The sequence below is a fragment of the Alligator sinensis genome, unplaced genomic scaffold (genome assembly GCF_000455745.1).
Source record: "Alligator sinensis unplaced genomic scaffold, ASM45574v1 scaffold280_1, whole genome shotgun sequence".
NCBI lineage: Eukaryota > Metazoa > Chordata > Crocodylia > Alligatoridae > Alligator > Alligator sinensis.
Window position 1 is genome coordinate 2129473 of NW_005841835.1, and position 11383 is coordinate 2140855.

At 43.6% G+C, this 11383-nt stretch overlaps 1 non-coding gene across 2 annotated transcripts in view; it reads right to left on the bottom strand.

Moving 5' to 3' along the window:
• LOC102387560 overlaps window positions 1-11383 on the bottom strand; it is a 148268-nt gene that overhangs the window by 136108 nt on the left and 777 nt on the right. For both annotated transcript variants that reach the window (XR_003093487.1, XR_003093479.1), the window contains exon 2: window positions 9478-9561. This is a non-coding gene — a transcript (uncharacterized LOC102387560). The remainder of the gene's footprint in view (window positions 1-9477; window positions 9562-11383) is intronic.

Here is an 11383-nt window from a genome sequence, read left to right on the forward strand (position 1 = left end):
AACATTTTCAGGATGAACAGGGACCTTCCTAAAATGACTGCATAGCAAGGCAGGCTATAGATCAAACAGTTCATATTCTGCTTTGGGAATACGGTCTCGTTGTTTAGAAAGCTCACTGCAAATTTCTAGCTTTCTAGATCATCACGGCCTATTGCATAGATAACATTGTAATTGTCCACCTGAGATCCAGGTCCATTTTCTGGGCAATTATAACAAGTTTGACAGTCCTTTGTGTGTGCTCAGTCTTGCCCAATTAAGAATACCATATTTACTCACATACCACACATCCCCAGTAAGACATGCACCTTGTTTTGGGGAGACCAGAATGGGGGGGGGGGGGAAGGGTAGTTTCTAGAGTTATGGCTACATAGAATAGGGACAGAGACTAGTTTTCAGTTCATTCATTCTCCCTTTCCTGCTCAGGCGAAATCCACCAATTTTAATGTTTTCACAGATGAACTGTCAGCAGCTCTTAGCTGCTCAACCAACTATAGCTGCTACTGAAAACTGGACTCCATGGGCACATCAAGGACTTAAAAAATGCTAAAAACAGTCTGAAGGACTGTGAAATAGGAGGAGAGAGACTAGGAGCTAAAAGACAGGAAAAAAAAAAAAAAAATCGCTGAAGAAAGGACAAGTTAAATTAGTGAAACATCAAGACCATTAAAAAGGAGAGAAGGTCATTAAACACGTGTGGAGCAAATAACAGAGTCTAATAAGCCATCAAGATAATGGATTCCCTCAGCTCTGCCTGAATAAAAATGCCACTGGTTCTACCAGGCCGTTTTAAACTTTGGGTAGAGTAAAACTCAAAGCAGAGTATAACTGCATCCCATCCCCACCTTGGAGCTGCCCCTGCTCCATAGATGTTAATACGTCTATGCTTCTATTCTAGGCAGAAAAAAAAATCAAGCTTCCCTGCTTAAGACATGCACCCAAATTTTGGAACACTAATTTTTAGGGAAAAGGTGCATGTAGTATGCAAGTTAATATGGTAATTTAGCTTACCATCTTAAGAAGGGGAAAGATGACTCTTGAGAGCAATGGAAGCCAGCGCAGACTTTTACTTTTCTTCCCCAAAGTCTTGCCAAGTACTATTTGCTCTACAGCAGAAATGTCAGTTCATGTGAATTAGTAGGCCTAAACCAGACCATGGGGCTTCAAGCAGCCCTACCCACTAGACCCGGTGGTGGGTTGTGCGCCCAGAAAGCAGCCCCATGGGCCAGATGACCTACCTCTGCAAGCCAGATGTTTGACACGTCTGCTCTAGAACATTCTTATAAATACTAGAGTACCAGCAAAACAGATAAACTATTCATTCTCATGTGAACCTACTTACCTTTAAAAAAAGACAAGACGCAAGAATTCCCAACTTTTAATTTATCTTTTTTCCCCCCCATACCAGTTATTATGCCAGAGTTGTCCCACTGCCAGTGCAATGGTGGGATATTTCCTCACAAAGCACACAGTGTAGTCACAGGCAGCCAGGCTGTGAATCAGGTATGTAAATTTAACTGCAACACAAGCATACATAAGCAATCTTTGGAAATGGCAGCAAACCACAGGGCAAACAGACTCTTCAAATCTTCTGTCCTTCCAAGTTTTGTTATCTACAGATTTCTGTTGTACATTGATATTTTCCTTTTTCCCCGTTTGTCACTTGCATGTCTTGCACTTGCTCTCATAGTGTAAAAATGCTGGTAAACAAAATGATGTCTTTCTATGCATTTATATATGTCCATGATCATAGGGGAAAATTAGGTACTATAGCAATTTGATTACATTTGCTGTCAGAAAAGTTTATTTAAACACCAAGTTAAGTTTACCCAAAGATATCTCATGTCTTTTCCAAACACCTAGCTCAGAGATGGTTAAGCCTCTGCTTTAAAGGTCAGTTATAGAATTCACATGCTTACTCAGCTTGCCATTAAATCTGGTCTGGCTTTGGGGATGCAGGATAGGATTAGTTATCTTAAATTAAGGGCATCTGAGCAAGGGGTTCTTCTTCAAGCATCATGTATCAGGGATTTAAAAAGTTATGAGCCAGAATTTTGGGGCTCTGAGCCCCTCTAGCTGCCTCCTTACAAGTTGGGGGCCCCTTAACTCTGCTGTACTCAGTACCTTTCCTCCAAAAGGAAAGAGCTTCTTGATATTCATTTCTGGATTTTTGTCAATGGGAGAATTTAAGCTCAGGTTCACTGGTCACATCAGATCTCCTTGAATCACCCATGTCATGTAAATACTAGCTAGTTAGAGACTCTTGGATATTTTCTGGGCGCATGTACTCTAATCTGCATTTGAAGGGCACCTATGCTGAGATTTCACTCTTGAATAAATCAGAGCCATGATCTGATCCCCAGATCTGTGTGAAAAGTGACAGCAGAATCTGCCAGACTTAAGGAATTGGAGGGGATGCAGGTGAGAGGGAGGGGGAGGACTGATCTCCCAAACCCTCTCTCAAAATTATCCTAGATTTGGGCACTAACCTTCCCTCCCCAGTCACTTAAACCACTATTAGTGGGAGACCAAACTTAAGTCACTGATCTAAATATGGCTATTAATGACAGGAAACATGAAGTATGCCTCCAGAGAATTAAGTATTCTTAAATTAAGAACAAAGAAGGTACGTGTAATCATGTGCCAGACTGCAAAAACGTTTTCTGAAATCTTTTTGTGCACTTCTCAATTTCTTTTTTTTTTTTTTATTTTGACTTATGCAACAAATTAAAGATATACTAAAAATCAGATATGGCAATAATTAGCCAACATTTTGACAGCAAACATTTGTCCTATAGCAGCAGTTAGCAACTTATGGCCCACAGGCTGAGCTGTAGTGTTCAGTAGCGTTCAGTGGGGCAGGGGCGGGGGCTGTGCTTTCACCATATTCTGCTGTGCCATGCCACAGGTGGGCAGCCCAGAGCTTTCCTATGCTGGACCATGGGGTGGAAAGCCATGGAGCAGGGTCCTAGTATCAGCCTATTTCAGACCAAAGCTGAGCCATTGTGCTCCACTTCTGGGAAACACTGCCAATGACGGACTCTAATGAAGCCCCTGCTCCATTACTGCAAGAAGGAAGGAGCCCAGGGCCCAATGGCCAGCCCAGCCCTTTGAACAAACTTAATGGCAAAAAGGGACCTCAACTAAGATGGCCACCTGCCCCAGATACAGGCAGTGATGGGCTAGCCTGGGGTAGAAGTAGAGGGTTAGATAACCTGGGAGAAGCTCAAAAGCCCAGGAGACAGAGCTCCAGGGACAAGCCAGTCTGGGCTGCCTAGGAGAAAGGACTTTGTGCCACAGAAGGGCAGAAGAAACCTGCATCACGAGCAACACAAGGTAAGTGCCTCAAACATTTTGCATGGGTGCTGCTATGGGGTAAGATTAACCCCAACATGGGAGTTTGTGTTTCGTGAGCTTTGTTTTGAGAGCAGATGCTCATGCTTGATTGTGACAGAGGCACCCAGCTCAAAGCGCTCCTGGGGCCCAGAACCATGGAGTGCTGGGTATGGGCAGGACTCCAGATATGTTCAGAGGGAAATCTGTGGCATGTCAGAGGACTGCACATGTGATAGCAAAGACTGGGAAGTGTAACCCATGTCTGCAAGGGGTATGCTTAGGGATCAAGTGGCCCAGAGCCCACAAGGGGCTAGAGTTGAAGCCCAAGAACCTAGGGCCCTCATACAGCGGACCCTGTGCAGCAGGCCCCAGCCAGATTTAAAGAGAGCCAAAGCCAGGAAGGGTCTGGGTTCAGACAAGGACTTACCCCAAAGCCCACATTTGCCTCCTGGGTGAAGCCTCCCTATGAAACTATAACATCAAGTCGTGGCAGGTAAGATAACTATGAGGGGGAAGGACCCAGAGTCCAGAAGCAAGGGAGAGGAGCTTGAAGCCAGGCAGCAAGCCAGGCTGGAAACCCTGTCACACCAGCACCAATCACTCTGGTTACACTGACCTACAGAAGAGTATGACACTACCAACATATAAAAACAGCTGTGATAAAGCAGGTTCTACTGTACTACAAATAACAGAAAGAATGTGTTTCAAGGACAGATGAACAGGGTGGTGTGCTGTCTGTCCAGAAGCAGACCAGACACCTCACTAGTTTTAGTGGTGTCGCAAGTAGGTGGTCAAGAATCCATTAGGAGTGATGCATTTTAGTTCTAATACTGCATTATACAATCTTAGAAGGATACTGAAGAACATCCAATTGATCTTATCAAAGATCCTTTCTGTCCCACAAGTGAGAGAGAACGTTGAATCAAATCTCTGCCAAAGTAAGTGGTATAAGTCAAGGATGTTTTTGTTTGAGAAACAAAGGGTCACTTTCTGCACAAAGGGGGCTTTACAGTTTGGGGGCCTGAACTACAGAAAAGGAACTAATCTTTAGGAAATAGATTGGCCAGCATAGCCAGGACAGCATTAATGAAAGGGGAAAAACATAACAACAACAAGCTGTCATTTATTTTCAGTATGTGTTTTGTGTGCCAAGTTTAACCAACAAAAAGGATACAGAAGTCAGCTATAAAAAAAAAAAATTAAAAATTAATAGTCAATTTAATTTGGACTTGAAAGTTGATACAGGAAGCAAAAAAAAAAAAGACAAAAAGAAAAATATCTGGCTAGCATGGCAAGGCAAAAATAGGTAGTTAAGATTCCTATTGATCCAGCAATACTTGATGAAATAATGGGTACAGGGCTCAAAAAGGAGGGAAATAAACTTAATGGCAGTCAACATGGGTTTATGAAACTAAATCCCATCAAGCTACTCAGTTCTTTGATGAAAAGGCACTACTGCTATATAAAAATTCTGTGAGGCACTTGACTTGCATATTTTGATTAATAAAACTAGGCTGATCCAAAGTTAACTGGGTGCACACAGCCAGTTTTGATCTGTTCAAATTAAAAAAAAAAAAAAAAAAAAAAAAAAAAAAAAAATCAAGGTAAACCAAAGTGAAAGCTATGATCAAGAAGGTGTTTTTCCTAGCAAGGCCTTGCAGTTATCTAGAGCAGTGCTTCTCAAACTATCTGATGTGGCAGACGGGCAATTTTTTTTTTTCCCCAATGGGCCAGGGACCAGTGCCCAGTTTAGCTGGTGGCAGCAACTGCGTGTAACAGCACTACACAAATGTGCGACCGGCTGTTTCTTTCTCTTTCCTCACCTCGTACGACATGACATCACCTGGAGTGTTGGAACATACAAACTGCGGCGCTATGGCATATCAACGTTATGCTTCTGAAAATATATTTCTTTCTTTCTTTCCTGGCAACTCGCTGTGGACTGGCAACTGGTGGCTCGTCCACGGACCACCACTTTGAGAAGCACTGATCTAGAGCACACAGCAAACTAAGTGCAAGCAGTTTTTGCTTTAATAAAGCTGTCTGATTTTACATTTAACGAAGAACAGAGAACAGGTCATACTTGAGGATGGGGAGATACCTGGAAGGAGTGATTGAATAAAGATGACCGACAGAATGAGAGCTACTGCAATGTTTTTACTAAATGGTAAGAAGGAAAGTTGGCTTATCACACTCCTGAAATACTGTGTCTAGTCTTGACATTCACAATTGAAGCAGTATAGATAAAACTGAAGAAGGTTCAGATTAAAGCTATTAGAATGATAAGACCATGCATGGTAAGACTGGAAGGGGAAAAAAACCCACCATGGAAAAGACTCAAGTCGCTCAAATTATTTAGCTTAACAAAAAGGTTAAAGGGGCACTGGTTCAGTTTGAGCATCTACCATGGGGAAAAGAGATTTAGCAGATAGTGAGATCCAGTGGCCGAATAATTGGCTTCAACTACTAAACTAAAAAAATTAAGGCATTAACTTTTAAATCAGTGAAGGTAATTAATTATTAGAACAAATTACCAAGGTCTGTGGTAGAGTCCCTATCCCTCACAATTTAAGCCAGAATTAAAAAGATAGAACTGCTCTTACTAAAGTAAAAACTAGTTCAGAGAAGTTCAGGCCCGTTCTATGCAGAGGTTGGACTAGATTATCAGTGGTCCCTCCTAGCCTTAAATCAATGGAGCAGCTGCCAGAATATAGTAGAACTTCTCAATTTCCAAGACTTTTTGTCTATAAAATCAAGTGTTTTTCATACGAAGTCTCATGCTGCCATCTACAGGATGTGGGCTGGTTTGGGTAGCAAACCTTTTGATTCAACAGCCAAGTTAAACTTAAACTACACAAAGTTATTTCAAATCTTTTGTTTGTGTTGTCTTAAGACAAAAAGATTGCCAGGAACATGATTAGAATTGCTTTTTGGCCCCTCCCAGACTGAGCAAAGAACCCACCTCACTTGCAAACTTCAGTCAAATGAGTTATCCATTGTCAAACTACCAAAACAAGTTAAGGCTAAAGGAAGGGGAAAGAACAAGCACCCAAAGGCTTCATTCTTGGCTTCCTATGAAGTCATTTCAGGGTTAAGGGGCCACACAAAACTGTGCTATAAACAAGTTCTGTTCATTGGTTGAGTTAGTTCACTTAAATGGGTCATTTAACATGTAAGTAAGTGTAATCTCAGCAACGCAACTCTTTACAAAGACAGAATGTTTGCTTTACAACCCAAATAACTATAACATTAACTTTCTTTAAAAGAAAGCTCACATTTCGCAAGATAAGAACTGTCATACCAAAAAGGCCATCCATCAGGTCTAGTATTCTCTACCAGGTTCCAAAGATGGGGGGAAAAGGAAAGAAACAAACCCTTAACAAATTTTTGGTTTTCGTATTTGTACCGGTATCAATAATAGGTCCATTACTCAATATTTCAGTTCCCTGGAATACAAAGGTTGTGAGCCTAAATATACTCGTACAAACCTTGTTTCCACAGTCTTAAACAACAAACAAACAAACAAACACTGTTGGAAACAAAGAAAAAATGGAGGTGACTGACAGAATGTTATTGATTCTAAAGTACTTGAGGACTGGTGTGAACATAGACTGTTTTTAATACATGATGAACTGTTAGGCCCAAATCCATCTGCAACTTGAGGTAACAATGTGACCAAAGACAGGTATGTAGTATTTACATACGTGTCATTTCATGCTGCAGGAAAGAATGTAATTTCATATAAATTGCAGAAAGCCAACAAATGACAACCCTCCCAGCTTAACTCAAAAGCCTGGCTGTTAGGGCATTTGCCCAAGGAGTAAGAGACCCAGGTTCTGGGTCACCTTCCGCAAAAGGTCATTTGAACTGCCATTTCCTAGCAAGCATCCTAACCACTGAGGCCATGGAATAGGTAGGGCCAACAGCACATTCCCACAGCGCACTGGTGCGGCCCCATGCTGCTGCTCACTGCCACTTCCCCGCCCCCAGTGTCTGATACCCCTGCCCTTCTGCCCCCATCCCTCAACCCCACTCGCTGCTCTGGCACCAGGTCCCAGCTGCACAGAAGAGACCGCAGGACGCAGCAGGAGTTGGACTGGCCCAGCTGGCACTGCACGTGGCCAGCCAAGAATCGCAGGTCCCAGTCAGCTCCCGCTGTGCTCTACAGCCTGGCACTGCAGCTGGGAACCACATGGTGCCAGAGCAACCAGCAGAGGGTGGAGGGGAGTGGTGGCAGTGGCAGGCAAATGGCTGCGGCACAGGTGAACAGGAGTCAGTGGGCACATGGGTGGGAGCGCAGCGGGCACATGGGTGGGAGCAGGAACACGGGCAGGAGCGCATGGCCCATGCGGTGCACCAGGGCCAGTGCTGGTGGCAGGAGCACAGGGTGCGGGCCAGAAGGTGGGGGGAGGTAGGGGAGGACTGTGGGTGATCGCCCCTGTCCTCAAGATCAAGCCAAGCCAGTGCTGCAGCCGGGAGCCATGTGATGCTGGAGCAGCCAGTTTGGGGTGGAGAGGAGCAGCAGCAGCCACAGGCGGGAAAGTTGTGAAAGCAGCAGTAGGTGGGTTGGGGGGAGGGGCAGAGAGTGGGCACATGGAAGCGCAGCTCTTCTCGGTGTGCCAGGGCCAGTGGGGCCCAGAGTGGGGCAACAGGAGCACAGGGCCCAGTCTGGAAGGGACTCTGGAGCCGGACCAGCTTCCCTTCTCCCTGGTGGCTCAGCCTGGCCTGGATCCATAGAGCCCCTGCTTATCTGAACTTCACTCTGGCACAGAGAGGCAGGAACAGCCCCACAGCCCCAGGCCAGAAGCCTCTGCTCCACACAGGACATCTGGCTGGGGGTAAGCAGGGCAAGGCCAGCCAGACCTCACTTCTGAAGCTGCTTGATCCTGCCAGCAGCTCCCCCTGGTTCCTACTGCCCCTGGCTCGTCATCTTTGACAGGCAGCCAGGGGCGGATGAATATTAATTTTCTAAATTTTTTAGGAGCCCTGTGGGCCAGACAGAATGGTCTGGTGGGCTGGATCCAGCCTGCAGGCTGTATATTGCCCACCCTTGGGTTAGGAAAAGGAGCAAATATAAAGTGCCTAGGGGGTGTACGCTACATACTGTGTTTTAGAAGCAACATCAGCCCATGAAAGTCCCCAGAGTTAGCCAAGTGGTAGCCTGGGGGAGCAGGATGGGGTGAGAGGAGTCCTGATGTAAAAAAGTGTAAAAATAAAAAGCTACGGCTTAAAAATATATATTTGACTTAAGGAAATAAAATCAGATAGCCAAGACCCTAGGGGAAGTGGAAGTTAACAGGAACTCCATCAGCAGTGGAGGTTAGAAAGGAGCTGACCCAGAAGTAACAGGTGGTAGAAATATCCAGGAACAGAATGCAGTCGGGTATGCATCTTAAAAAGTATCCCTGTTATCCTGACAGAGAAAGAATATGAAATCTTTTCTCCAAGGTCAAAGTCAGGATTGCCACCTCCTTGCTCCCCACACTAGCCTGTAGATATACTTCTCTAGAATGCTAATTAGCCTTCTTCTGCTATGACTAGGTATTCCTGCAAAAGTAGGGAGCATAAAGTTAGATGGGAATTTCTTTATTCATTGCTTTACAGCAAACGAGGCTATGGAGGAAACTGTATAAAACACAACATATTTCTTATATAAAGAAACTTAGTTCAACATTTGGATGAAAGCTTAAATCCACAAGGACTGGAAAATTCAACTCAGCTTCTTGCCACAAAATTAACTTTGGTGCCTACGACTGGACATTAACCCTCAATCTGCTCCCCTTATCAGAGAATGATTTCCTCATGTACTGCTACAGCTTTCACAGGTACTTTTTCTAAGTAGAGAACATAAACTCTTCTTGCCAGAAGGTAGAGGTTTAAGTGAGAAAACCCACTGTGGTCTCATCATGACTTGGGTATAGCAACGGTTCTCAGCCTTTTGCACCTGACATCCCATGAACCATTGTGTCAAAAAGCCCTGATCCCACCATGATAAAAACAAAACGCCACTGTCTGAGATATCTGTTGATTTACCTATTTGAAGTGCAAACAACTTTGATTTTTTTTCAAATTGGGCAATGAGCTGAAGCCCCAGCTACTCAACCTTCGAGTCCCACTGGTTGGGAAACACTGTATAGTACTTACATTCATCCAACCCCAGCTGATAAGCCAAGTTCTGCAGGCCTCGTACTTTCTCCATCAGGTTAGCAGTGGTGAGACTCCCAAGCTCTAAAAAACAGAAAGAATATTTCTAACATTGTATATTGCCCTCTAGTGGCAGCTAACCTAGATCAGCCATTTTCACCAACCCAGTATGCTACACTGCTGACACGCTCCATCAATTGGAGATGGATAAAGTATTCTGTACCTCTGTAATACTTCTTGATGAGAAAAGCAAGGTAGATACAAGGTCACAGTGATGACTCCAAGCAAGGAAGACGTGACTTGGAGTTCACACAGGAAAGTGATTTACTTGGCCCTGTAACCTGCTCCTCTTCTAACAGTGCTTCCTTTGTCTAGTCCAGGGGTGCACAACCCACAGGTCAGATGCAGCCCATGGAGCATTCATCACACCTATGGGCCAAAAAGGTAAGGGACTACTGGTCTTGTCCAAAATGGATAATCCTATGAAAGTAGAGGTCTACCACTCTCAGTGTGCTGGTGTTTTCAAAGCCTACTACATCTCATAAAAAGAAATAAAATATCATTAGGATTTCTATACTCATTTCCTCACACTACTGTGGGTCATATATCTCACTAAATAATCATGTGAAGAATGTAAATGCCAAGCAACAGTGGACAGTTGCATTTTGTTTTTTCCCAATCTTAAACTGCTCTAGTAAATCATCATTTATAAATAATTTTGTTCTCTTGATCAAGGAAGTTCTAGTTCCCTGACTTATGCTGAGCTGAGCTCCTGTCTATTTGCATCCTTCAAGTTAACATGGGTCTTAAGGCCCACGCAGCTAACTAACAGCCCCTACTGTGTGGGGTCAATGGGCGAAAGATGCAACTAAATTTCTTGGGACAAAGGCAAAAAACAGGGTGTGAGTATTGTGCGGGTCAAAGGGTCAAAACATGAGAATGAGTGCTCCTGAGGGGGGGCATGGAGCAGAGCCCCCAGGGCCACACCCAGTGGTCCTCAAAGGCATCGAAAGAGCTGGTGGACGCCATCCACTGGTGCTCCACCTAGAAACGTGTACCGACCAGTGAAAGGAATGCGGCCCCACAAGCCTATGCTGAGCTCCTGACTGCCAATGTTACTTTGTAAACTACAGAATCCCAGATGAGACTAACCAGAGCCACATCAAAAGTTACAGACTTAACAGCACTGGCATTTCAAGCTGTCCTTCTAGCTGCCACTGCAAAGTTGTTTTATTGTAATACTGTGGATTATTTTGGAAGAAGCAAATAGGCAAGGGCTAAAAGCTTACAAATTAACAAATGAACAACTCAAGTTTTTCATAGGAATCAAAGCTGGTAGATTTTGTGGTTTAGAGGACTTAGTAACATAAAACTTCTCCATAGGTTGAGTTCTATTGTACCAAAAAAGGAGAGCAAGTCTGTCATATACTGACAACTGAATTTTGCATAGAATAAATTTACATTTAGCTTTCAATTACCTATAGCTATAAATTACAAGTTAGATTATAAAATGTAAAGTGGCAGCAGCCCCCCTCAAGTATACATGTTATCTTCAAACAGCTTTTGTTCTAATAGTGGAAGTTAATCCCTGTTGCTGTTCCCAAGAGAGAAGATCTACAGGTATAAAACTGAAATTAATGGGACAAAATAGATAGCAGAGGTTTAATCTGGAGGGAGACTGTTGTGAAATCCTGACCCAAATAAGATGTCTGAAGATCAGAAACTGAAGTAGAATATTTTCATGGTAGAAGAGGATCAGTCTGTAACAAACTTTCTATTTTGACTGTGTAACTAAAGCAGCTCAAATATTTGTTTGAACTGAAATATCTGAGAGGAAAGCTTTGCAAAATATCACAGCAATAGTGCCGAGCAATAGAGTTCACAAGGTAGGTTTAAACCAAAGACT